The sequence below is a fragment of the Sturnus vulgaris genome, chromosome Z (genome assembly GCF_052056855.1).
Source record: "Sturnus vulgaris isolate bStuVul1 chromosome Z, bStuVul1.hap1, whole genome shotgun sequence".
Taxonomy (NCBI): domain Eukaryota; kingdom Metazoa; phylum Chordata; class Aves; order Passeriformes; family Sturnidae; genus Sturnus; species Sturnus vulgaris.
This window is the reverse complement of record NC_142283.1, coordinates 55,854,914-55,882,170: the sequence shown is the minus strand read 5'-3', so window position 1 is coordinate 55,882,170 and position 27,257 is coordinate 55,854,914. Positions and strand designations below refer to the sequence as shown.

The 27,257-nt window shown below is 40.7% G+C and overlaps 1 long non-coding RNA gene across 1 annotated transcript; it reads right to left on the bottom strand.

The window, feature by feature from the left end:
- Positions 1 to 1,824: 1,824 nt before the first annotated feature.
- Positions 1,825 to 6,973, bottom strand: LOC148219855 (uncharacterized). Its single transcript, XR_015799693.1, has 3 exons — positions 6,869 to 6,973; positions 3,215 to 3,368; positions 1,825 to 2,163 (listed from the first exon to the last, which is right to left on the bottom strand). It is a non-coding gene; the product is annotated as an uncharacterized LOC148219855 (long non-coding RNA).
- Positions 6,974 to 27,257: the final 20,284 nt, after the last annotated feature.

The window sequence follows — 27,257 nt, the reverse complement described above, 5'->3', positions numbered from 1 at the left end:
TTTATTGTACAGACATCCCATATTTAAAGTGTGTTATGTGCAGCTAGGACAGGACAGTAGCTCATTGGACGATTGGGACAAACATCCCCTGGGACAGCATGTCTGGATGTCCCACGGGAAAGACACCAGGTGTTAATCTTTATTATGAATTCCCTTCTGTTTTTCACCAAGTTATCACTCTGGGAGACTGCTTCCCTTAACTGAAGCTGTAGTCAGCTTGTCAGCCTGGGAATGGACCTGAGAGACTGGAGAAATCCAGGCCTGAAAGGAATTTCCAAGCTGTAATTCCATAGCTCTGTGAATGTGTGTGTCCACAGCAGCAGCATGCTTTGGAGACTCCCAGGGCCAGCACTAAACTGGGGAGTACCTTTCCTAAACCACGACACCAAGCTTTGCCTGAGCTGTGCTTATGGTGCTGAAAGCCTCCTGACAGAAGACGTGCAGGATGGCTGATGCCCTAGGCTGACCCCCGTGCAAAGAAGAGGAACAGGAAGGAGGAACACGGAGCTGTGTGGCTTTGACAGCATTAGCTGTGACCACTTGCCAGGCATGCTCCAGACAGGTCATTCTTTCACCCCCAAAACATGGACGAAATTTGGACAGCATCCAGTAGCAGCAGTGAGGAGCTCTACTTCTTGTCAGCCAATTTCCTGACCAGAAAGAAAAGCAAATGGCCCCTTGAAGGAAGTGAATTGCTTTCCTAACTTGGCATCCCTTCAGACCCCCAGACCTTCCATATAACATCTCTGGAAGCAGACCAAGTGGCAACACAGACTAGGCTAATGAAAGCCAAATCCCATCCCTAAGCAGAGATTTTGCTCCCTGAAGTGAGAAGTGCCAGCATCTTCATGGAGTTCATAGTGACAGTCTCACAGTGTGTACTGGCCCTGGTAGCACATTATTACAGGTGTAATAATGAAGGGCATCGGCATTAACTACTGAGGTGAAATTCTGATTACGTAGGTTGCCTCTTTAAATAATTATTATCTTCATTTTGGTTGTTTTCTAATTTCTCCATAGCTTGAAATGACCCAGGTTTCTTTCCTTTTTTTTTCAGGTAGATGCTCTTTTGTTCTGCCCAAACACCTCATTTAGCAAAAAAAAGACCTGATCAAACTTGCCTCGGTAGATGTCTGACTCACTTCTGTTGGGCTCTTTCCACTTTGGCAAAAGGCACACTGTAGACATAAAAAGAGCTGGTGAGGTGTTTAATATGAGAGAAAGTTCCCTTGCAGGGCAGCAAGGTGGTGAGAAGCAATCTGTGTGTTTAAAGAAGACCAGAGTGGTAGAACTGACTCGCTGAAAGTGATACTTTTATGCTGAATTTCTTTCAAAATTAATGAGTTGGGTAACTCTTTTTGTTGTAGCTGTTTAAATATTTGAATTCTTCAAGGCTTTTTGGTGTTCAGACATGGAGTAGGAACAATAGAGAAGAGGAAATAACATTAGCAAATGTTTTTCTCAGACTTTGATGCTGTGACAGAAAAGCTCATAAATGATCTATGGTCCATTGAACTTTTTCCAATACTACTTGTAACTTTTAATGACTATGAAGTGTACTCCATGGACTCCAAAATGAAAATTGCTGAATAGAAAATTATTTGATTTGGAAGGAAAAGAAAGTCGTAATTCCACAGAGAGTCTCAATAAACTGAGGAAAGACAATAGAGAGGGAAGATTGTACAACTGTTCATGTAGCTGAATGTATATAATTTTTCTCAGATGTATTGACTTTATTTCCAGTCTGGAATAGCTTACCTTTTAGAACATTAGTATAACAAATGTTCAAATTTATATTTTCACCAAAGATCTCTTTCCATATAAAGTGCCTAAAAAACAAAGGAGGAGTATTTAGTATTTTATTATTCCATATTAATTCTTGACAGTTATAGTTTAGAAGTGGCATTCAAATAAATAAGCAATATATTACATGTAGAGTCTCCATAGAAGAGAAAATGGTTAAAGCCCATATTGAGAAAGACTTTTCTGATGACAAGTGATTAAGTCATTCCATCTAAAAGATTTCTTGGCCTTGACTCTGGATATGATACCATAAAAAATCAGTCCGTATCTTGAGAGCTTTTTTTCCCCCTTCTACTCTTGCACCGAAGCAGAACCTTGTCAACAGAGGAGTCTGCATCATTAGCATGAGTGTTGTGTTTCCTGAAACATAACAGAAGAGAGTGGTGTCAATGGGAGAGCAAGGGATGAGTGGTGAAGGAGAGGCATAACTGCTATGGGATTTGCTGAAACAAACGCAAGCCAGAAAGGGACAGCTTGCTTACTCTACGTGACAGAACCATGTGTTATTGTTCCTGCCCAGTCACCTGGTGATCGTGTATCTTTATTAATCCTTTGAGATCAAATTGAATGTCTCTGCTCTCAAAAGATACTTTCCACTATCTAGTAGAATATGTGCTAGTGAATGCTCACAATATCTTTCTGTAGTGTCCTTCTCAAGGCTGACATTTTTTCATTACATAAATTCCCATCACTCTTTTAAAGGAAAAACCTTTCACCCCTCTGACCCTAGAACCTGGCCTTTAAAATAACTCCTCAGTCACTGTTAGTGTTGCTCTATTTTTCTGCTAGGTCTGTTCTTAATTTTAAATATTTCACTTGTGAGTAACTATTCAAGGATATGATACAAGCAGAACTCCAAGAAGTTACCACCCATCAGCTGAGACACTGCAGTGTCCATGGACATGTTCACAGTTTGTCCCCATCACAATTTAATTGGACATAACCTACACTACTGCCATTACTTCTTACCTGTGATGTAATGTTCCACCTTCAATCCCTTTGAGCTCATCTAGTATGTGTCAGGGTGATCCAGAAAGCAAGCACTCTCAGCTCTCATTGATTTCTCCCCTTTTCCATTTGGATGTACACAGTTACAGTTTTGAACCTTAATTGCCAAGGTACCCTTGTGAAACGGGCAGGTACAACCATGTACCAGCTAGGTAAGTGAATGACATGTGTCATAGTGGTAAATATTGTAGCTGGGCCATCACTGTGAAAAACCCTTCTACAATGAGGTATTCAACTGCTAAATTCTTTGGCTTTATCCATGCCAAATTTGTTTCTTTCTACATGAAGTCTTTCTTCCCAGGGATATTCTACTGATCAAATTTTATTGGCACACATGTAGGTGTGGAGAAAACTACGTGTAATATTCACTGAGACTGAATTTTCAATGAGTGGAAGTACTCACGTGAGTTGTAGGTGCTGGATCATTCAGTTCCTAAGTGTGAGATCCTCAGGAGTGTTTGCCTTGTATGTTTCAAGGGAAGGCAAGGTTTACGAAAGCAGTTCAGAGCCAGTCTTTGAGCTCCTTGGTACTTCGACTAGTGCATGTCAATACGATCCTGAAGAGCAAAAAAGATTGTCAGGCCACTAGACCTGCAAGTCATATCTCCAATTGTTTCTGCTCTAGTCAAATCAAAAGGGTGAGAAAAGGCAGGAGAGAACTTCAGCTTGTGGTAAGTCCTGCTAGTATCCAGCTGTGCCACTTGGAAGTGTTTATTTTGTGGTATGTGCTTTTCTCCCTGGAAGCTTGTCAAGTGGCAAAGTCGGATCTCTGCTTTCTAGTATAAGTATTTTTTGGGGGATAAAATTAAACCCTGTCACTCACTTATCTTCCAGAACATTATTACAATAAATAGTTTTTCCAAGACAGAATTTTGATGGTAATCTACTTTGTCCATCAGCTTAAAAAAAATACAGGTTTAAAAGCTTGTGATTTTGCTTAAAAATGTGTAAGAATGACAGCCCTTCAAAAACATTAAAGTAAAACTTAATGCAACTATATGTTGCTTTATTTGAAATACTATTTGCTCTTTTTTCCTTTGAAACCATAGCCTAGTCCTTTTCCACGACGCATTTTTTTTTGTGATGCAGACATGCCATATTGCTTCATGCATGAAAGTCCCTGACACTATAGCTAATATCTAGGGTATTGGCTTGGACTTGCTCTGCCATAATTGATTTACTGCTTTGGGTGAGAAACCACGTGGAACAACCTCTAAGCATAATTATGACCAATTGCACCTGCACTCCTTAAAGAAAATGCTACCAAAATCTCAACTCAGCATAATTCTACTCTCTGTGGTACCTGAAAAGAATAAATCACTGAACAACTCCATGGAATTTTTTTTTTTCTTAGAGGAAATCAACATTTTTCATAAACTGCTCCACAGTTCAGGGAAATATGGGAGCCAAGAAATTAAAGAGACCGTGTGAGGTGGTGGGCTTGAGCTATGCTGTTTGATTTGTCTCTCTGTGGTCACACCTCAGTTGCTCAGAGGAACCTTTGGAAGTGTAACAGGACCCTTCATTGTGGTGTAAAATCTATCATGTTCAAGCAGAGAAGATTTATCAAAAGGTAATTTTTCCTCTATTTAAAAACAACAAATATTTTAAGAAATATTTCGAATTGCAAGGCAACTAATTTTGTCTCCTAACCTAAATCTGTATCCTTGTGTGCTTTTTGGAACAGTGGTAGTTACATTTTCTAAGAATGTTTCTCTAGATTAAAAATGTAGCTTATATTCGCTTACATTTAATTGCAAAATTCACTGTGCTGTTTTCTTAAATTTGTTTGAAAGTAAATAAGAAGCACATATTGCAGTTAGATATTATTTGCTAAATGTACAACAAGTCTTTCTTGTTATATAAGGAAATATAAGGGGAAAGGTCTTTTGAATGAAACGCAAATCTTCCTCAAAATTCTTGTCGTCTTGGAGAAATAAAATATCACTTCCTCCCAAAATACCTTTTTTAATCTGAATTTTTGGTACCTGGACAAATATATTTCTGAAAAAGATGAAAATGTTAAAAAAATCCAGGCAGATGTAATTTTTTGGGGGGGAAGGTGGTGGGTATAAAGAAAAATAGACTTTTATGAACAGCTGTGTTTCTTACAGACCTACCATAATAAATCAGCATTTGTCAGTAATCAAAAGAGAAAAAAAGTATCAGGTATCAGACATATTCTAGTTTCAAGCTTCCATGGGATTATTATAAGCAACAGCAAGCAAAAATTTAGCCAAAATGTATTTAAATACCAGAGGACCTTTCTTAAGGGAAAAATAAACCCTACCCTTCTCTTAGCAGTTTGGTTTTCACTCTTGGCCAAAGCAAACTCCCCAGAATGTTGTTTGGCTGTTCTGGCTGCACCTTCAGGTGGTCTGCATGAATCCAGAGCTCCCCAGGCCAGGGAGAGCACCCGGGATGTTTTAGTGGGAATTCATGGAGAAGTACAGGCTGAGGATGGGCTTGGCTGGGCTAGGCTTGCCTAAGCTCAGCAGATCCCGTGTGCCCATGTGCTCACCCAGCTGAGGACGGCTGTGCTCCAGAGGCTTGTGCTTTCCTTCTTTTCCCTGTCTCTCCGGAGACCTGTGACAGCTTTTTCCTGCCCCTACAAATTGCAAGCCCACTTCATCTCCTGCAGTGCTTCGCCTGCATTTTGCTGCCAACCATTGTCCATGCGTCAGTATAGATGCCTGGATAAATTGTTCCAAAATCTCGGCTGGATATTGCCATATGGCTCAACTTTCACTCAGAAAATGATGCTTTTGCTTTAGAGTTGTTCTGACATTTTACAGCATTTTTCTGAGCCACTCCTACATTTCTGCTGACACCATCAGCACACAGGTGTATCACAAGGACTTTATGCTGGCTGCACATAATAAAGATACGTGTAAATTAGGAAAGGCTTTTCCAGCAGAAAATGTGGTAAAAAAGCCCCCAGCCAAAATGATGCAATAGGTCTTTCTCAGCTAGACACAAGAAGAGGGAATGTACTTAACTTGAGGTCAATTTTAACTGCACCACTTAAAAGAAAAAAAAAAGAATTTTTCTTCTGAAATCTATCCTAATCTCTTCTAATTTACAGGTGGTGTCCTGTTGCTGTGGGGTTATTTGTTTGTGGTTTTTGTTTTGGTTTGATTTTGGTTTTGTTTTGTTTTTGTTTTGTGTAAGGTTTGGAAAGAAGGTGAATAGAGAATCAGTGATTTCAAGATTGAGTTTTGTGTGTGAGTGCCCTCCATTGCCATTGAAAGCCTGGGCCATGTCTGACATGGCTTGACATCGTGAATGTTTCTATGTTCTTTTGTACTGCCTGCATGAGACTGACTTTACCAGCTGCAGAAGGTAGTCCAGGTTTGCTTCATAACAGTACTTGCAGGCATGTACCTGACATCTGCTGATTCTAATCCAAGGTCCCAGAAGTTGTTTTGCTGGAGTGTTTACGTAGCCTAGAAAGGAATGTGACTAAAACATTTTGGGATCTGAGCAGCAATTTGTATGCACCTGATGCATTGACTTCCCTCTTGTCTCTTGTGCATACGACTTAATGAGGCAAGACTTTGTCTCTTGTGATAATCATAGAATCATAGAATGGCTTGGGTTGGAAAGGATCTAAAAGAGATCCACTCCTTTTGACCCCCTGGGCAAGAACATCTTTCACTTGACCAGGTTGATCAGAGCCCCATCCAGAAAAATACATTGTCAAGAACTGCTGCAGGAAAACCATTCAGCAGCCCAGCATTGTCCTTTTCTTCCTCAAGTAATCCCTGTGAGACATATAACACCAGATTGACATCCTTGTGAGGCAACAACAGTAGGGCCCAGTTGGCAGTTGCCTGCTGCACAGCCCAGGAGAAAAACTACCAAAATAATTTCCCATAAACTCTAGCTGAACCTAGTAAAATATGGGCTACTCTGCATGCTGCAGTAAATGAATGTGACCTCCATTTATCTTCTGTATTATAAATATTTTCTGTGGTTTAAGGCATTCATTGCTTCCTTTTTCTGTCAAGGAAATGAAGGAAATACATTTCAGTAGCACTTTACAGAATGTACTTACCTTCAGTCATTGCTGTAAATAGGCAGTGATCATATTTTCCCTGTGTGAAATAAATCAGAATGTTTTGCCAGTTAGCTCACTCAAGTCTCAGCTGAAGTTATGAAGAAGTGTCAGTTTTTCCCTTATTAGTAAACCTATTTGCTACATCACATTTTTAATGCATTTGACTATTTCACAGTTACAGTTAATGATGTGTTGGAATAAAATCAAGGTCTGCTGAGTATCATTTTTCATGTTTTGTTTAGAACAGCATGGCTCCCATAAACAATAGTGGGATTTATAGAGTGCCCCACCTTTGCAGTGTCTAAAGTCCTGAGCAGAGGAATGAATGCAGGATTAGAGGTGTCAGTCATTGGCATATAATGACAAAATAAAAAAATGAAACATAATCTATGGCACCTAGGAAGAACGAAAAGAAAAATAATAAGGAAAGACCACAGGAACAGCATGTGGGACATAGATTAAAAGTCAAGCATATCTAGAAAGACAGTCTTTAAAAGTGTAAAGGGATGAAAGAAGACCAAAGAAAGGCATGAGCATGCCAAGTAGTTTGTTGCAGTAGAAGCAAGACAAGCTGCAGGTCTCAAGCACTGCAGAGGACATAGACACAAGTATACCCACTCACATATTCTGGGGATTACTTCAGACCTCTGGTCTCTTAATTTTCTAGGGTGATGCTAAGAAACAAGTCACTAAAGTATCAAGGCCTCATTAGGACTACTTAGCAAATGTAGAGTATTTAGTGGAATCTGTGACTTTCAAAGCTGAGGTTGCTGCCAAAGGCAAGCACTAACATCCCTGGCCAGCTGGCCTTGAGGTAGCTTGCCTGCTGCTCACCTGTTACAACCCCCAGAGATTCAGAGACTCCTTGCAAACTTGGGTCTTGGGAAGATCTCTGGCGTCAGGTGTCTGACTGATGTAGAGGATGGCCACGTACAGCCTTGTGGAGGCTCCTGGCTAAGCTGTTATTGGTGCATCGGGTCCATGCAAAAAACGTGCAGGAGCTCTCTCAGAGGCTGCTGCTGGCTCAACACTCACTAGTGGTTAAAATAGATCAAAACAGGAGGCAGTGCCCAGGAGCTCTGGTGCATGTGAGTGGACTGTGCTGAGATGGGACAGGGATGTGGAAAGAAACAAAGACTACAGATGGCTGTGTACTTGGGGCATATTTAAACGTGCTTATGTAAATGAGGAGAGGTGTGAGGAGAATTGTGGAAAGGGAGTATCCTGCTGCCTCTTCTCACTCACTCTCCTCTTTCTCGTGGATTCTACATCTCCACTGAAAGTTTTGCCACGTCAGCCAGGTGAATGTGACCATATGGTAGTCTGCATAAGGCCTTTATTTGTTTTTCTTTGCTTCCTACTCCTTCTGTTCACCTTTTTGTCCTTGCTCGCTCTTTTGAGTCTGTCATCATCTCTTCCTCCTCTAGAGAACATAATTTCGTCCTCATCTCTTTCTCTTCTCCCTCTGTCACAGCTTTCTTTCAGCATGCTACTGCCACAAATCCTTCTCTCAATCTTTGTTTTCATTTTTCAACCACCAGAAAATGTCAGCCATGCAATGCCTTAATGTTTCCCCGGCCTATCTGGGTCTGGGGGAGAGCCACATCAACTTTGCTGATGTGCAGACCTTCCCTTGCACTGTTGCTCCCTCCCATGATCCCCACAGGGATCAGCTCTCCCCTCTCATGCTGCCAGCCATGCTGCAGGAAGCCTGGGCAGGAATTCCTGACCTGCTCTACTTTCTTGGCTGCTCTGCCATGGTGAGCACTGCTGTGTGGAAGTACAAAGCACACGGTGACAGATACAGCTGTGGCGAGGGAGTGGCTGGAGAAAGAGCACCCAGGTGAAAACCACTCCCTTATCACATTGCTGCAGTGAAGCCTTGAACTAGAAAATACATGGTGAACTGGCTAATTTGAATGCAACTGGTTTAAGTAGGTTTAGATTTCAACTAAAAATACCCACTCAGCCTTGGCCATAATCCTTCATATTGTGTCTGTAGAGTTTATGGGAACACAAAGTTAATTGCTTGTGTGTTTCCAGAACTTCTATGGTATTTAATTTAAGATAACACATGAGGAAGTGTGTTTGCAGTTGAACTTAAGTTCTTTTTTACCTCCTCAGTTTATAGTACACAAATGTTATTTTTACAACAAATTCTTCCTGGTCACTACACAGTAACTGACAGATCTGATGCAGACTGAACACAGAGATTGCTCCTCTTGACGTCAGTCACTCTCCTAGCTGGCACACTGCTCTGATATCCTTGCTAGCTGCAGTATAACTGTTTTAAGGGAAAGCAGAAGGCTGTGTTGCCCAGGGCTACTGGTTTGACATCGTTATCAGTAACACATAGTTGCATATTAAAGAAAAGCATGGCCATAAGCAATTGAAACAGGGAGACTTATGTACTACTGAATTTTGGAAAAACTGTGCAGAATGCTCTTTGATTTAAATATAATGATTCTACAAAAGTGACAGTCCTGCTTCACCTCTCTGAACTAATAATATCAGTGCTGCCAAGACCATGGTATGATTTTTGTTGTTTTAAAAAGCTACCATATAAATGATGAAAGTGAATAGTCTCACAGTGTAGCTAATCTCTGCAGTGAAAAATAACTAAGTAACTGTAGCTAACTTGTGCAGTGAAAATAATCCCAACCAACCTCCCAAACCTCAGAACAGTGAAGAAAGGGAAGCAATATTTGTGGCTGATCATTAAAAAAAGGAGATAAAATGAGATGAGCTTAGGTCAACCTGATTATTTGCTGAAATCTGGTCCAAGACTGTAGGCTGAAAGACTGCCTAGGAAGAGTAAAAAGGACCACCTTAGAGGTGGGGTATCCCAGAAAACCTTAATACAAACCTTCTAATATGACCTAAGAATTACTTGTTTACACTTCTGTACGAGTAACACCTAAGATATCAGGCAAGATGCATTGACTGTGCTTTTACCTGTGTTTCTTGTCAAGAAGGATCAGGCTTTTTTAATCTGTAGGTTGCCCAGAGAGTTGATGAAATCTCTGTCCCTGGAGCTACAGCTAGCTTGGTAGGGCCAAGCAGTCTGACTCCACTTCAAAACTGGCCCTACTTAGAGCAGAGAATCAGATCCCAAACATCCAGGGTCCCATCCAAACTATATTATTCCATGGTTCTATATATTAGCCCTACCTGCTTTCTGATGTACGGTTTCAAGAATAAAAACAAACAAACAAAAACAAAACAACAAACCAAACAAACATTTACACATTAAAAATAGCATTGGGCTTTTCTTAGAATTATCTTTAATATGTTGAATTATTTCTTTGTTTCAACTGTGGAAAATTGCAGTGCACAGTTGTCTGACTTCTATCACGCTGAAATTTTGTATTTAAAAATATAAACTATGAACAGGTTTGAAAATTACACAAGAATTCATAAAAGAGATGAAATACACATTGTTTATTAATTGTTGCTATTGGTTATCCGTTTTAAAACAGATGTATAGTAATATAGAATGCTAGGTTCTTCTCCTTTCTACTTGCGTATGAAGCAGAAAAGCAGTAGCTGAATTTCTTGACTTAGTACCTCTGTCCATGTAGTACCTTCAAAATCTGGAAGGAGTGTCTTCAGCCAGGAGAGGAAAAGGAGGCATCAGGTTTTTCATTGGTACAGCCCCTAGAGCATACCATACATTCACTTTCTTGCCCATTAGACATAAAATATTGAAGGCCTAGGAGCTTTCTCACAGAGATCTGTAACAATGCTTAACTAGTTTAATGATAGTGATTGGAATTGACTCTTGCTTTTTCAATCTCTGCTGTGAGTCCTCAAAAGGTAATATTCTTCTGTTTTCTTTCTGTACTAATGCTAAAGGAATCCATATGTCTCAAGTCCCGTGTTTTCCAACTTCCTTTAAACGTAGTCCTTGAGGGAAAAGTACCTGCTGTGTGATGTAAAATTTAAAATGTCTTGAAACTTTTGAGGTAATTGTTTGAATATTTCTTTTAACCTGTTCATCTGCAGTTGCCTCCTCTCCTTTGATGAGCCTGACCAACAATAGTTTTCAGTAATGCTGGTAAATCACTCTCTAAAACACCCAGCTTCCCAAAATGGAAACAGTTTAGCTTTAAAAATATCCTGTACAAACCTTTAGTTATGTCTTGAATCTCTTCTGTTTTGTCAATCACCCCCTTCTACAGGTTGGACCTGAGTGATACTGCTTGGGATGGCTGCAGTTCTCATTACAGACTTTTCACTCCATTTCCATGTCAAGCTTATGAGCATGTGTATTTGCAGCCTGGGGGTGTTACAAATCCCCTGCCCTGAGCAGAACCAGGAGGTAGTTCAGCTCTTTTGTTCCAAAGAGAATTATGAAGCTCACGTTAAGAGCGTGTACTTATCTTAAAGAGGTCAACGGCAAGTTGTGACTGCTGATGGTATTGGAAACAGCAGATAAAACGCATTGCATGTTATGAAGAAGATAAACAGCAAGTATAATGCAAGTGAAGACAGCTTCCCTTTTCTTCACTAAAGTATCTATTACTTGTGGACAGACTACTTAAGAAAACTTTAAATCTAACCTATGGTTTCATATTACCTTTAAAAGGAAAAATAAACTCTGGAAAGTAACATAAACCAGTCCCTAATCAAAACTATTTTATCACAGTCAAACAACTCAAAGTGGTTAACAAAAGCTTTTCATTTCACTTAATGATGACAAGCAGAAAGTACAGGTTTGTTCTTGGAAGGGTAGAAGGTAACTAACAAAACCCACAGGTGACAAAGGAAGTTTGTCAGACACAAACTGGGAATTGTTTTATGAACTGTTCCAAGCAGAACCTTAATCATTTGACTCAGCAGTTAGCCCCGAGGATTCTGTTTTGCCCAAGCATACTTTCCGGTATGTGTTTAAAGTCAGAATTTTGTTTAACTTTTAACCTCAACACAAGCAATCTGTACTACAAATGTTCCATCAAGTGCCTCAAGAGATCTCAGGAGATTGGTTGGCCTCAGTGGGAACAGCATTCTCCATTTTCTGCAATGTATAATAAAGAAAGAGAGGAAGCCAAGAAAATGCAACATTCAGTCTTTAGTCTGTTTCCCACATAGTCTATCTTGTTAAGCACTTCCTCTGAAGAGAGTTTTCATGCTACCACATGTATTATCTCCTGCCTCCTCTTTCAGGAAGCTGTCCATCATAACAGCCTTCAGACACATTTATTTGAGATAGCAAAATTTACTACAATATCTATCTTCTAACTTCTAACTTCATTAGCATTTTATTTGGGCTCCTTATGTCTGATGTTATCAGTCAAATAATGCAAAATGTTCCAAAGACATATTTCCTAGTTCACACTCACCACTCCCTCACCTTCTTTATTTGTGAGTTAATTTATTTTCCCTGTATTTCCACCTTCTGTGCAGGAGATATGGGTGATGCAATGGGTGCTAGTCTTGTGATGACAGCAGGTTGTCATTGCAAAGTGTTTTCTCTGCATCTGTGGTTTCTTGACAGCCTATCCTAATAGATTTTGGTTTCTTATCAGCTGGGTTTCTGCTGAGTGTGTTTCACAATGGTACTCATCTCTCTGTCCTACTTGTTGATGGTTAGGATTTAGCACTAGGGACAGGGAATTAATTTGCAATGTCACATTAAGACACAATGATCCATCACTGCAGGGCTGTGATTCTTGTATTTGCAGAGATATCCCTGGAAAATTTGTTCATAAAATGAGTTCTAAGATTTACTTCTGGGAATACCTCAGCTCATTTTCATAACATTCTTTCACACAGAATGACAGAATCACTAGGTTGGAAGAGACCTTCAAGATCATCAAGTCCAACCCACCCAACACCTCAACTAACCCATGGCACTGAGTGCCACATCCAGTCCTTTTTAAATACATCCAGGGATGGTGACTCCACCACTTCCCCAGGCAGACAATTCCAGTACTTGATCACTCTTTCAGTAAAAACCTTTTTCCTAATATCAAAGCTATGTTTCTCTTGGCACAGTTTGAGACCGTGTCCTCTGGTTCTGTCAGTTGCTACTGGAGAAAGAGACCAACCCCACCTGACCACAACCACCTTTCAGGGAGTTGTAGAGAGTGATAAGGTCACCCCTGAGTCTCCTTTTCTCCAGACTAAACAACCCCAGCTCCCTCAGCTGCTCCTCACAGGGCTTGTGTTCCAGACCCCTCACCAGCCTCGTTGCCTCCTCTGGACACACTCAAGTGTCTCAAGGTCCTTCCTAAACTGAGGGGCCAGAACTGGACACAGCACTCAGGGTGTGACCTCACCAGTGCTGAGTACAGGGGAAGAATGATCTCCCTGCTCCTGCTGGCCACACTGCTCCTGACACAGGCCAGGATGCCAGTGGCCTTCTTGGCCACCAGGACACACTGCTGGCTCATGTTCAGCTGGCTGTGGGCCAGCACCCCCAGGTCCCTTTCTGCCTGGGCACTGTCCAGCCACACCAGCCCCAGCCTGTAACGCTGCAGGGGGTTATTGTGGCCAAAATGCAGGACTCAGCACTTGGACTTGTTAAACTTCACCCCACTGGACTCTGCCCATCCATCCAAACGTTCCAGGTCTCTCTGCAGAGCCCTCCTACCTTCTAAGAGATCAGCACACGCTCCCAGCTTAGTGTCATCTGCAGATTTACTAATGGAAGACTCAATACCTTCATCCATTCTTTGGCTCTACATATTTGTTTCTCTCTGTCTGTGTCCTCGTTTTGGCCAGAACAGAGTTAATTTTTCAGCATTAACTGTGAGGGGGTGAAGCCTGGAGCCAGAGAGTATGTCTACATTGTTATTCTATACCATGCACACCACTTTGGAGGGCTTGTGGGGTGCAACTGAGGGACTCTAACTTTGGAAATGATGATGTTTGTAGCTTGTGGTTGTGAGAGAATTTGGTGGGAATAGGGTACATCCACCATTGTCCATTGTCTCAGGTTGGTGATGCAAATCACCTTCTCCTTCGTACACTGTTGTTATTACTATCGTTGCTGTTACTGTTTGGTTTTTCATCTCGTTGTTTCCAGTAAATTGTTATTATCTCAACTCATTATCAAATAATACCTTTTGTGTCTCCCACTAAAGCAGTGAGGGTAATGGTTTGTGGTGTTCTTTTCAATGGAAGTACTAAATTGGGGGACACTGTTACTAAACTTTGACAGTCTGATATTTCTTCTGAAATACTGTGGCTCTTAAATGTCTGCAGAATGGTAAAGATGGAATGCAGGCTTCCCCTGTTGGAATCAGTAAGTCAGGAGTTTCTCTGAATCCTTCAGAAAGAGATCAGAATGCAGGGATTGAGTTGAAACTTTTAGATGGGTTGAAGTATATTAGGCCTCTCACTTATAAAGCAGAGGTGAAGACTTAGGTTGTAACATAAGAGAGAGAAAATAAGTAAGTAAATGGAATAAGTTTTAAGTGCTTTTAGTAAGCAAAAGGTCTTAGATGCCTGAGAAGTAGTACATGTTCTAGTGAAGGTTGAAAAACATTCTAGTGTTTTCTTAGTGGCTCCAAGAACCTAGCTTCAGACATAATAGAGTTAGAGTTAAGAATATTGGTTACATTTTTCAGTTAGAACAAGATAGGCCATGAACGCAGTCTATACGTAGCCTGGCGTGCTAAGAAACCAGAATTCTAATAAGTTAAGAAGTAGTGGTCCGAGTTTGTGTCTTAGCTAGCTGGAAAGTTTCTATAAAAGAACATGCATCAGGGAGAGCTGGGGCTCTATGCCATGGCTTTATGCCTTGTGCATTTTGCCATTGCAGCTTTGCCATTGCAGCTTTGCCATTGCTTTGCCTTGCTTTGTATTTGCTTTTGAGACTGATGTGGTTCTGCAATAACTTTACAGCAACTATTAGCCACTTTGCTTTTTACATAAAAGAAGAAGTAGCCCGACAGTGTGGGTGCACAGGAGGCACCCGGAGGCTCTCAGAAACCCCACATCCCCTGCTCTGCTGCACTGCACAAACTGTCCTCAGGGAAAAGACATCTTCCTTGCCTTGGTTCCTGCACTGATGAGTAGTTCCATGCTTTCTGTCTGTGGCCAGCATAGGCTATTGTCGCAGGCCAGCAGTCTGGATGACTGTTCTGTGAAATGGATGCAGTTTGTGATGGTAGAGGTCTTTCCAAAATCAGACAACGCCTGTCATTACTGCTCTATATTCCCACTGTCTCCATCTATAACTTATCTGTCTCCATGTTTTCCCTCACAGGACCCTTTATATTTCATGTGGAGAATTTATGGTTTTCCAGTTTGATATATTCTTGTGGAAGACTGAATATCACGAGTTAATGGGCTTTTATACAGAGTGTTATGCTTATTTATCTTCCGAGTAGGAACACTACCCTATGTGCTCCTTTCCCTCTGCAGGTGTGATACACTTAGAATCCTCTAGTATCTGCCCATTCCAATAAAATGTAAAATGATAGAATTGCATATTTGCAAATCTTTGCCTCGTGCAAGTTTGTCCACTGATCCTTGCTAGACCATCATTTACATTGTTGTCTTTTATTTATTTATTTCCTTCTGCCGAGTAACAGGACCCGTTCCCTTTGTGATTTCTACTCTTTTCTGCAGTGTTATTCTTGTGAATTAGGGGAGTACCAGCTTTGCTTAGGCTTAGAAGTTTGGTATAAGTAAGAAAAACACTCTAGCATGATCTAGAGTTTCCTGCTCCCTGCAGAGAAGTCTGCTGAGGCACTGTCCTTGGAACAGCTGTATATCCTTCATTCTTCCTCCAGAAGAGCTGGGTCCTGTGGAATTTGCTTGTTGGAGAAGTCAGTCATTTCTGTCTAGTTTGGTAATGCACAGGACTATTGTTTTGTCAGACACTTCATTATAAGTCTTGAAAAGTAACCTCTTGAAAACAGCATTTTTTCTGTGTTTAAAATATGTCCAGAGCTCTTCTAGGAAGTAATTGATTCTTCTAGCTGGCTGCTGATGAAAGGTGCTGTTGTAGCATATGTAGTGGCCTGTGTACATTATGGTTAAGATGCAGACTGCTCTGTTTTCGGATTTCACTTTTACTGGGGCACACAGTCATTTTGCAGCTGTTTTGGTGCAACCTGAAGAACATGCAGCTGCTGAATACATTATATTTCATGTCCAAGAGCTGCAAGAGCTGGTGTGATTATGGTTTAAAGTTTAGATTCTTTATTCCTTCAGTGTTCTCAGTTTTGAATATCATGTATCAGCAATAATGAAACTGTTTCTAACTCCATGTCCAGTCCTAAGTGTAGAGAAATAGAAAGCAACCTCAGTGTATTGCATAGTTTCTACTTCTTTGTCCCATGTACGCTGTCCTTTGTAAGTTGAAAACAGTGGTTTGGGATTCCTTGCTATTACTATAACTGTAAGATTTCAAAGTGGTGTAATGATGACCAAAAGTGATCCCAACCAAAAGAAACAACAAAAAAAAAATTGTAAAAGAGGCAGTTATAGAAAAGCAAGTTTTTCAGGTTTCGATCAGCAGCACCAGCAGTCTTCACAATCTGAGCAAAAACGGGTTTGGTTACATCACCCTAGTTCCCAATGTGCAGGCGACAGTGTCCTTGCAGAGTTAGCAGCAATTGGTGTGTTTGAAGCAGCCACAGGAGGGTCAGGATTAAATATCTGGGCACAGAGTTATGCTCTTCCCCCTGCAGCTGGTTCAGTAAGCTCTGGATGAAGGTCCGAGGTAGGGCCAACACTAAGAGAAAGGCACAATATTTCCTGCTTTGAAAGCACCTGAATTCATAAACCTAGTGACAGCTCTTTTGGTGGAGTTGGATATGTCACATGCTTTACTCCATTTCTGACAACAGTTTCAGTGATAATCTGAGAAAATTCCACCAGATTTCTCAAGGCTGAAATTAAGTTCTTCTTACACATTAACAAGATTTAAAAAAAGTTATGCTGAGCATTATTCTGTGGTGAGACAAAGGAATAAATGCTTAAATATATTTTTTGTAATTCTTTAGGATTTAACCAAAAAAGGTGATGATTTTTCTCTTTAGGTAAGTCTACTCTGAAGCCTCCTGCAGTCCAAACAGGATAGTTTTATGACAAAGTCACATTAGATAGGGTTTCTTGTGGCAGGTGTTTATGCTACAGTTTAGAGATGATCATTCCTCAGCCAAAGCTCAAGATTTGCTGCAAAGTTTTCTGAAGACTTAGATGCCAACTTTGCTACAATGACTTCTCAGGACACCTGATTACCTGATTACCGTCTAGACCACCCAGCTCAGAGGTTCTTGCTGTTTACCCACAGATGAACTCTTTCTGCTGGGAGACAGCCTAGGATATGCAATGTACAATGCATGGCAGGGTCCATTTCCCCACTGACTTCCCTGGGAACAGGCATAGAACCTGAACCCAAAAGAACGGCAAAGGTGGAGGCAAGTGAACTAATTTAAAAGGCAGTTGATTAAAGTATTTTACACTGATCCATCAGAAAATTATTTCAGCAACTGAGCTGCCACTTGCTTCTTCTTCTGAAGACCTGTGCTTCCATCACACACAAAAGACTGCATTGCTACCTGTTGCCAGATTTCAGACAGTTTAGGGAAAACATGAAGCTCAGCCAGGGGCCTGGTTATAATTCCCTGAATTACATTTCTCAGTAGGCAATCCTGATGCTGCAGTCAGTGTCTGTGACTGCTTTGAAACATGTCAGCCAAGGAGAGCAGCCTGAAGTACCTCCTGACCTCACTCCTCCTATCATCTCATTGACATTAATGTAGGGACGTGGCAGAGGAATTCTTTCCTGAGGGGAGGATGAGAGGCTGCCTGATTTTTCAGAAGCTGCTTCTCAGAAACCATTTCACCTAAAAATCTGACGTCAGCATCACACGCTAACGAATAATTCAAGAACACTTCAAGGGTTTTCAGCTGTGGTTGAAGGGAATGACTGATGGTGGAGAGCAGAAAAGAGAAGAAAAAGGGGATATGGATTTTGTAGGTTTCCTGTCAGAAATGATAGATGCTGTAGGAACATACTACCTTTCATTGCACATACGTTTCTGATGCTTCTGGTTTTTGTTGCCGAGTGCACTGAAAAGTGAAATCTTGTGTGTAACTCTAAAAGCTGCCTTTTTTTCTCAGTGCTGCCTTTATTTTGTCAGCAGGCAAGGATCTACTTCCCAGCAAATGGGACCTGACTATTGTCTTTCTTTGGAAGAAACTGCATGCAGTTTTGGTGGTCATGACAACAGGGGGACTAACTGCATTCACTAGAGTCAAACATAAACAGTGTCTGAGAATGGATTCTAGGCTGCAAAGATAATCTGTGAAAGAAGTCCTCTCTCCAGTCTTGAAAGTGACATTGTCCGAGGTGAAGGAAAGAAAGTGCACTAGAAACCAAACTCATGATTTATTTTTTTTCCCCAGTAGAAGTTGTATTTAAAATTTGGGAGATATTGATCTTAGATTCTGACTTTTTTTCCAGATATTTTAATACATACACTAAAAAGCCAACTATTTTTGAAGGCAAACATCTCCATCAGAGGTAGGAGAAGAATATATGAAGCTATTATCTTGTCACAGTGTTAAATGGGACAGCTTCTTGGCATAGTGGTAAAGAGGAGTTGACAAAGAACTATTGCGTGGCATATTGTTCTGTGGGACTAAATCTAATATTCTGAAATGTGAGGTTATGGTTTGTGTGCTGATGGGAATCGGGAAGGAGGAAACCATTCTTTCTTCAATGAGATCATATTCCCTTGTTCTTCATATACCTCACAGAGGAGATATGTGGGCATATAAATTGCTATTTGTAGAAGTGCATTTTTTGTCCAAGGCTTCTGCTTTCCTGAATTTGGATAGGTATATATATAAAACACTGTTATGGCGTCTCTCACAAATCCTATGTTTGTACATAGAAACACTTAGAAATAAAATTTTAATTAAAAATAAGAAGTTAAATATTGCTTGACTCTGAATAAAGTATCAGGTCAGTTTATTTATCTGTGGCCAGATTAAGACTCCTTTGGTAATACTCCAGTCCTCAAAATACAGTTTTCCTATCCTATTCAAGGCATCTTACTAGATTCCTTGTTAAATGGAGAGATTGAATTTCATTGGGATTCCCAGTCTACTCTGACCTTTTTAAGTAAACCATAATAAAAAGCACAAGTAGAATCTGACACCATAAAGGTATGCCATATTTGGGCCAGCAGGTGATATTCTTTGATATTTGTGGTGACCATCAATCTGTCATTTCTCTGCATTGTATATGCCAGTATCAGAGACACTAGACAAACTATAATGATCTCAAACTCTCTCAAATATTTGTAACATTTCCCACCCTAAAATTTTTCTAAAAATGAAAAAATAATTCTCGTGCCAACAAAGAATAACTCTTTTATTTCAAAGATTGACACCCTACTGGAGTCTGGCACAAACACCTACATATTCTTAAACTGTTAAATATTTATTTGTTTCCATTCAAATGCCAGATGTAATCTTTTAGAGATTCTTCCAGACTTTGATGGCTGTGGAAGATCTTCATGACAATCATATCTCTTCCACATTAAGGCTAGGTCGCCATATGACACAATTTCATAGGTTTATTTTGGGTTTTGTCCTTCTTGTCCCGGAATTTTTTATAGTTTTGGCACGGATTTTAGTAAAAGCAAAAATGGTCATTCTTTGTATTTCATGACAAGGCTGAAACAAAAAGCATATCTGAAAGCAGAGACCAAAGCATTTAATGGTAAATGATAGCAGATTAATCACCAGGTTAGACACTTGAAATATGGCAGTCCACTTTGAAAAGTTACAAAACCCATTGCCTACCATTATTCTCTGCAGAGGATCTATTGCATCAGTCTGTCAGTTCACATGTAACTTGAATCTCTTGACACAAGGAAAAGGTAAAATAAAACGCTGTGTAAAAATCACTGTGGACTTGCAATGTACCCAAATATGATACTCTAGTTCAAAGAATGGTGTTTGAACCAGACTACTGTTACTGACAAACATGTTATTAATGTTCAGCCATCAAATGCTTTTGATTAAAGAGAAAAATCCTGTAGCGTTAGAGAAAACTATTTCTCCTTTTTCCCCCTTATGTTACAGTGGAGGTACTTAAAGAAAGGAAAACGGCTTTTTAATAAAAAAAAAGATTAATTGAACTGCACTATATTTTTGTCCTCTTTGGAAATCAAGAAAAAAGAAACACTGACTTGACTTGATAGTATTTTATCTATAAATGACACAGAAAAATACTCCTTAGCTACAGGAGCTAAGTGAACAATATATAACGCTGCATGAAGTACTGCAGTGAGAATCCCAGCTATGTTCCAGATGTCCTTAGGACGATTCTAGAAAAAAAACCCCAACCAAAAACCCAAACCCAAAACCAACCAAACAAAAAACCCCCACAAATCCCCCCAAAACCAAACCAAACCCTCTCCCCCCCAAAAAAACAGACCAAGAAAAAAAACAAATAAAAAACCAACCAACCAGCCAAACAAACAAAAACCAAAAAGACCCAAACAAACACACAACCCCCACTCCCCCAAAAAACCCACCAAAAACCAAAAAACCCCCCCCCAAAACCCAGAAAACAAGATTTGGCCCTGTTTGTCTTAACTGGCAGCCTTTTGAATTGTTCCACAGATCCCAGAGGTTAAGTGCCAGATTTTTAAAGGTATTTAGAACCTTACGAGATAGACAGACACTTCTGAATTTTCAGATGCAGAAAGGCAAATTATGTGCTTAAGACCTAGAATAATTTGATGCCAGACATCTATTCATCCTGCTCAGACTGGGTTTGAAAATCCGGTGAGCCTGCAGTCACATGCTTAGATCCATAGGCACATTTATAACTAATTTGAGTATCCCAGAATTGTCAACCCTGGCCCAGAGCCCATGAATGTCTGCAGAGGTATGCACTGCTCTGTGTACCCTTGAGCCTGGTGTGCCCTTTGCCCTGTGGCTGCCAACTGCAGCTCAAGATTTTGCATGTTAAGATTGGCTGCCCGTTTTGCATGCCACCGTGTGTCCTCTCATGTTTTGGGTCAGTGGAGCTGGCTGGATCTAATCCTTGCTAGCTCCCATGGTCTAGGTTTCCACCTTCAATTCTCTGTCGGGCTGTGTCTCCCAGGACATGCCTCCATGTGTGAAATTCATTGTCCTCAGCCAGCAGACAAATGGAGTTTAGAGGAGGGCATCAGTTATGAAGGGAAAAATGAGGGAAGAGGGTTTGCCTCATGCAGACCTGCTGGAGCTGGATCTGCCAATGAACCTGCTGTGCATGTGTTGGTGTGTGTTGGTGTGGCTGAGGTTCTCCAAGAGCATAAGGCTGAGATGCATGAAAAGATGAAGTGTGTGTGTGCTGCAGCTCCTGAGCACTCCTGAACAAATTTCCACTATTTTGTCTTGGGAATGTCTGGTTCACCAGTGATAAGTCAGACCAAGGCCTGAAAATCTCTAGTCCAGTGGGGGTAGAAAAGTAGAGATGAAGGTCATGCTCTTGTTCTCATTGTGCCTGTAATCAGCAGATAAAGATCAAACTGCATCATACAAAATCAAGATGCCAGTCATGCATGAAGAGACATAATTACAGACCTCTGTCCCTGTGCAGGATTTAGTTGTAATTTTATTCTTCCAGGATGATCCTGGAAGAGGACTGGCACTTCAGAGAAACGAGCAACTGTCACTTTTTCTTGCCAATGCTGGTTGCAGTGACAGAATGAAAGAGATTAATATATTCAGCGAAGTTGTTTTTTCCACACAAAGTAGAGTGCCTTTTCTTGAGTTACACTTCTTTGGCTGAGTCAAGCATTTCCTGCGAGGACTGGATGTATTCATGCTCAGGCCCTGATCCTGCAATCTGATATAACTGGGGGAGTTATGTCTTGTGCAAAGATGAAAAGCCCTCTTAGGATCTCTGCCTAGGTGAAAAGGTCTGCCAGGGCAGAACTGATTGCAGAACTGGAACCAGCAGCTGTAAACCAAAACTGACTCAGAATAAAATGCATAGGTAGAACTGTTCCCTCCTCCACTCCAGTCTTCAGTAGACTTTGAAAACCCACTCTGCTCACAGGGAAATAATTTTTCAATGGCTTGTTCCAACAAACTGTTCAAAGTTTTCTACCTTTTCAGGCTGACTTACTGTTTTTATTACATTTTTTTCAGCTTTAACTTGGGCAGCGTTCCCGAAACTGCAGACAAAGGTGCAATTTGAGAAGTTATTTTCCCTCTGCAAAGCAGTTTGCAATTTTTCATTTTGTAAGCAGTTGTAGGCAATCCTAAGGTGGCTTGTGGAGAATATGATAAATTTGCAAGGCATACTGTACTTAGAGAAAAAAGATGGAAAAGTTCCTCCACGCTTATTTTCTCCCCCATTTATAATCATTAGGATTTAAATGCCCCATACATCTCTGTCATTTAGATAAGAGGCATTGATTGCCTAACTGCTGCACAGACATTTCATACACCTGGTTTTAGATGACATTTCAGGGCTAGAAAGAGAAGGAAGTACTGTAAAAATGTTCACAGTTTGCAATGTCAAACTTTATTACATAACGTCATAAACAATCCCAATTAGTAGAAAGTGTGTTCAGAGCCAGGGTTTTAAGCCAGTTCATTAAATGTTTCCTGTAGTTGTGCAAGGCACCGGGATAAATAAACTGACCTCTGATTTATAATAAAACACAGTAAAGTTTTAGAAAAGCTTTGCTTTCCTACTGATTGATTTCTTGTCCAGCTAAGCCTGAGGAAGGGGTTAAGTAGAGGTCTTGAGGGACCACTTGACATCTGCTACACTTGTGACTTTTTGATCTTGTTTTTTTTACCTTGCTTTGAGGGATGCCTTACAGTAAAGGCCATGTGTGCCTGCGTGTGTTTCCCAGAGATGGCCGGGGGTGGGAGGGGCAGAGTGGCCAGGGGAGCAAAGAAAACAACTCCTTGATGACAGATCAAATGAAGGAAGAAAAAGAGGAGAAAAGAGATTACATGCTCTGTAATCATGGTAATAGGAAGGAAAACACTGGGAGTCTCAAGTGTGAAAGTCTTTGTCCAGAGGAATGTAATCATCAAGGGTGGTTTGATATTATAACCAAAACTCCCTGAGCACACCAGAGTGTGGTCCTCACCCTCTCCTCCATGTGCGAATGGGAACCCCCCTACCTGAGGTGCATTTCTCCTCCTGGGCACCACAGACCTGAGGAGCCCTGGGGTCCTGGCCGAGGTCTGAGCACCCAGTGAGGCGAGTGACAAGCTTAGGGCAGGCAGTGGGAGGCCACCTGTCTCCTGGAGAAAGCCACTGAGCTGGCCCTCTCTTCTGACCTTTTTGGAGTGTGTAATCTAGATTATCTCGTACTTCTTCCTCCTGGCCTGTTGTCTTTTTTTTTTCTGCACCCCCTATGGTGTTTCACCCTTAGCGGGACAGCCAGCACCCAAAATTTGTAAATGCTTGCGGTTAAAAGGATTGACTGAAGTCAGAGAGCCCACAAAAAATCACCTAGTTTTATCAGTAAATACACACTTGGCATGGAAATTGGTTAGTCTCTGTCCTACTACATAAGCACAAAGCAGTGGAGTTTGGATGAGGGGCTGTAAAGGAGGAGACAAAGGAAAAGAAGAATTAAAGGTGAGAGAAAGAGCAAGAAAGTAAGAGAGCAAGTGAGTGAAAAAGAAAGAGAGAAAGAGCAAGAGCAAAAAAGGAGAGAAAGAGAAAGTGAGGAAGAGAGAGAAAGAAGGAAAGAAAGAAAGAGAGGGAGAGAAAGCAAGAAAGTAAGCAAGGAAGCAAGCAAGCAAGGAAGCAAGCAAGAAAGAAAAAGAAAAGAAAGAAAGAAAGAAAGAAAGAAAGAAAGAAAGAAAGAAAGAAAGAAAGAAAGAAAGAAAGAAAGAAAGAAAGAAAGAAAGAAAGAAAGAAAGAAAGAAAGAAAGAAAGAAAGAAAGAAAGAAAGAAAGAAAGAAAGAAAGAAAGAAAGAAAGAAAGAAAGAAAGAAAGAAAGAAAGAAAGAAAGAAAGAAAGAAAGAAAGAAAGAAAGAAAGAAAGAAAGAAAGAAAGAAAGAAAGAAAGAAAGAAAGAAAGAAAGAAAGAAAGAAAGAAAGAAAGAAAGAAAGAAAGAAAGAAAGAAAGAAAGAAAGAAAGAAAGAAAGAAAGAAAGAAAGAAAGAAAGAAAGAAAGAAAGAAAGAAGTCCTGTTCTTTCTCACAGTTGAAACCAACCATCCTTGGTTGGTTCCACAGCCATCCTGCTATCAGCCTTTCAGGCAGACACATTAGCCTCTTATCTTCTGGGATTCTGTATCCCCTCACTGGCCCCACCAGCTTGTGACTACAATAATTATAAAAAGGTTGTTTACTAGAAGGGAATTCAGGTGCTTGGTGTCTGGACACCATCACAGGGGCTGTAGCTGGTAGCATGGAGCTGTCTGCCTTGGAGGCACCCGCTTTGTGGCACGGGCTCTGAGTCCTCTGAGATCCATGAGGAGACTTCAGTGCATGGCACAGCCTCCTCCAGCCATGGCCTGAGGGCATCATGGCAGCAGTCTTTCCCTGAAGGTCCTGGGGTGCCACCTGAAAGGTGCTGCTGCTGGGCACACCAGGAAAAAAGTGGTGCTTCTTTGCTCACTGAGCCACACACAACTTTTTGGGCCACTTTTTCATTTTATGTACTTCCCTGGGGAAAAAGGACCTAACTTGTTTCCTCAGTCAAGTTCATTCTTTATTGTGATATCTTGTGAATGAACAACCTGTTTAACTCTTTGTTTACCCATCTCTCAAAGACCTTTTTATCCTGCTCCTTTGCCTTCCACCTTCTTTAGCTGAATGACCTCCATTCCCAAATCGTCTCTCAGTGATGAACTCGATCAACCATTATCCTCTAGAATCCCACAAATGTGGATATTCAAAATTGCACTCAGATTTTAACCCAACAGCATGGCTCCATCTCCAGATCTGTGATATCAGGATTTACAAAATAAGGAGCAATAGGGTCACCTTCATGTGAGCAGAAGGGTCGATTTCCTTCTGATGATCCAACTTTTTCTCTGAGCCAGCTATTTCCCAGGAATAGATGTATCACAGCTCCTTGTAATGTGGAATTTCCCCAGCCCTCCTTGCTGCAGCCGTGACAGATAGTTGTGCAAAAGCTGCTGGCTGCTGTGCCAGCATCTGGAAGTTGCACAGCGACAAGCTCAAATGAGAAGTCATCTTGCTTTCATGTGGCACGATTTCTGCAAAGCTGGGGTCTCCAGTGAGGACTTAAACTAATCTCACATAGTTTATGAGTGAAAATCCATTTACAATGAGAATGACCTCCACTGACCAAAAGTTTAAACAAATGCCCTCTGTGTGCATTTCCTACAGTGGGGATCAAGTTCCATAGGTATGATGTAAGCAGGCCTCAAACAAGCCTCTCACCTACACACAGAACAGAAATCATTTGCAAAGAAAACTGAAATGACAGCCATATGCATGGAATGTTTAAATGCTCCAGCCAGGCCTGCAGACTCCAAGGAGGAGGATCTTCTGATCTGTCGATGCAATTGAAAACAGGTGTCCTACATTCTGCACATAAAGAAGTATACAGGCAATCTGGGAGCTCTCCGGAGTTTCTTTCAACTTTTGAAAATATGGAGACAACTTCCCAGCCCCCTAGTCCCATCTTTCCTTCTTCCCATAATTCCCATCCTCCCCCTCCTCCCAGAAATGAGGAAACTGCTAGGCCATGATGATGCTGCCCCATTTAGTGAAAGAAAATGTGAAAAAGATTAAGGAGGATCCATCAAAATGTCAGCCTGATGTTGAACTACTGGGAAAAAAAGCTTTTCTTAATTCAAGTGTCTGTCACAAAGACCTGGGTGACCTTGTTTTGCAAGTGAAAGCCTTTGACTGTGACCCAGGCATGCATCCTGTGTCTGACTCCTATTTAGCAAATAAACTAAAAGTACTGCCCATATTTACGGTAAACACCTGATTAGATTCTACCACCAAAAAAAAAAAAAAATTACAGCTGGATAATACAGGACCAGATTAAGTTTCCTTTTTATTTGTTGTCACTAAATGCTCCCAGTCTTTTTGAGCTCTAAGGCTCGTTAAGTAGATGTTTTAAAATGGTGCAACAGACAACGCAGTTGTATTTCATTTATAGATAATGGATGCAATAATGTAATAACCCAACTAGATATGTTGACTCATGAGCTAATTTAGGTGTAGATGTTACGGCACTTGTGCAGCTGGAAATGTTGCCATCACACAAATCAGTTGCAGATTAATGGAGTCAGGTCCCTGTCTGTAATAGGGAGAGATGAAAGGCCCAGTCAAATATAAAAGCAAGTTCTGAAGAGTTATTGTAAGTTTAAGCAGTATTTGAAAATGTTTTTCCAACCACAATACAAACTGTAATATGAACCTGGAATTGCTTAACTATATGGTGATTTGGCAATTCTATATATAATGGATTGACAAAGCTGAAAACATGGATAAACATAAAAGAGCACAGTCTATTGTTTAGAAGGTGAGACAGAGGTGAACATTTTCACTCCTATTATTTGCTTTGATGCTGAACTATGTCAGTAAAGTTGTCCAGGCCTCTGTTTCTCAGTGTAGTTCTCAGGTAATGGTATAATATAATGGTATGTATGTATGTATGTATGTATGTATTAATTATTACTGTAATTATTCTTGCTGTTTTTGCAGTAATATAGTTACTACTACTACTACTAACTGCTGATATTTGGCAACATGACCAAATAGAAAGTAGAATAAATTTTCTTTCATTTCTGGCACCTCTTGCCTGCTTTGCCTCCTTGGAAGAAGAGTTAAGGAGTAAAAATTTTTATGCATTTTCTGAATGTTTCCTGTAATCTCTGGAAAAAAGCAAAAATATAGGCAATTTTAAAGTACTGTTATGGCAATTCTTATCACTAACAGTGTAACAACATTTAAATGTAGGAGTGTATTCCCAACCATAAGCTGGTGAGTCACTTTTTATATGCCTCTCTGCTGGTTGCAGTGAGCTTGATGGTAGTGATCGGCTTTCCTGAAGACAATTAATGGATTAATCAAAAAGTAGTTCCAGAAAACACAGGAAAAATAGGGCTCCTGTGAATCCATGTCTGAAAGATGAGTTGTCTGAAGCCTTCTGAAACATAAATGCTGACCAAGGCTTTTCCTCTCTTTAGGATAGTCACATTATCTTTCACCCATCTGACTCTCAGAGGACAGACCATGGCTGAATAAAGCTGTAGCCACTGACTCATTGCTCGCTCCCCACTATTTTACTATCTCTTTACAGAAGATGCATGAAAGTGTTTTGAACTATGTCCTCTGCACGTTGGCTGAGACTGACAAGCAATGGCAAGGTAGCAGCGCTCAGAGGTACAAACAGGCAGACGAACAGAGGCACATAAAAGCACATTCCCTCAGGAAACAGGCTAAAACTGTTT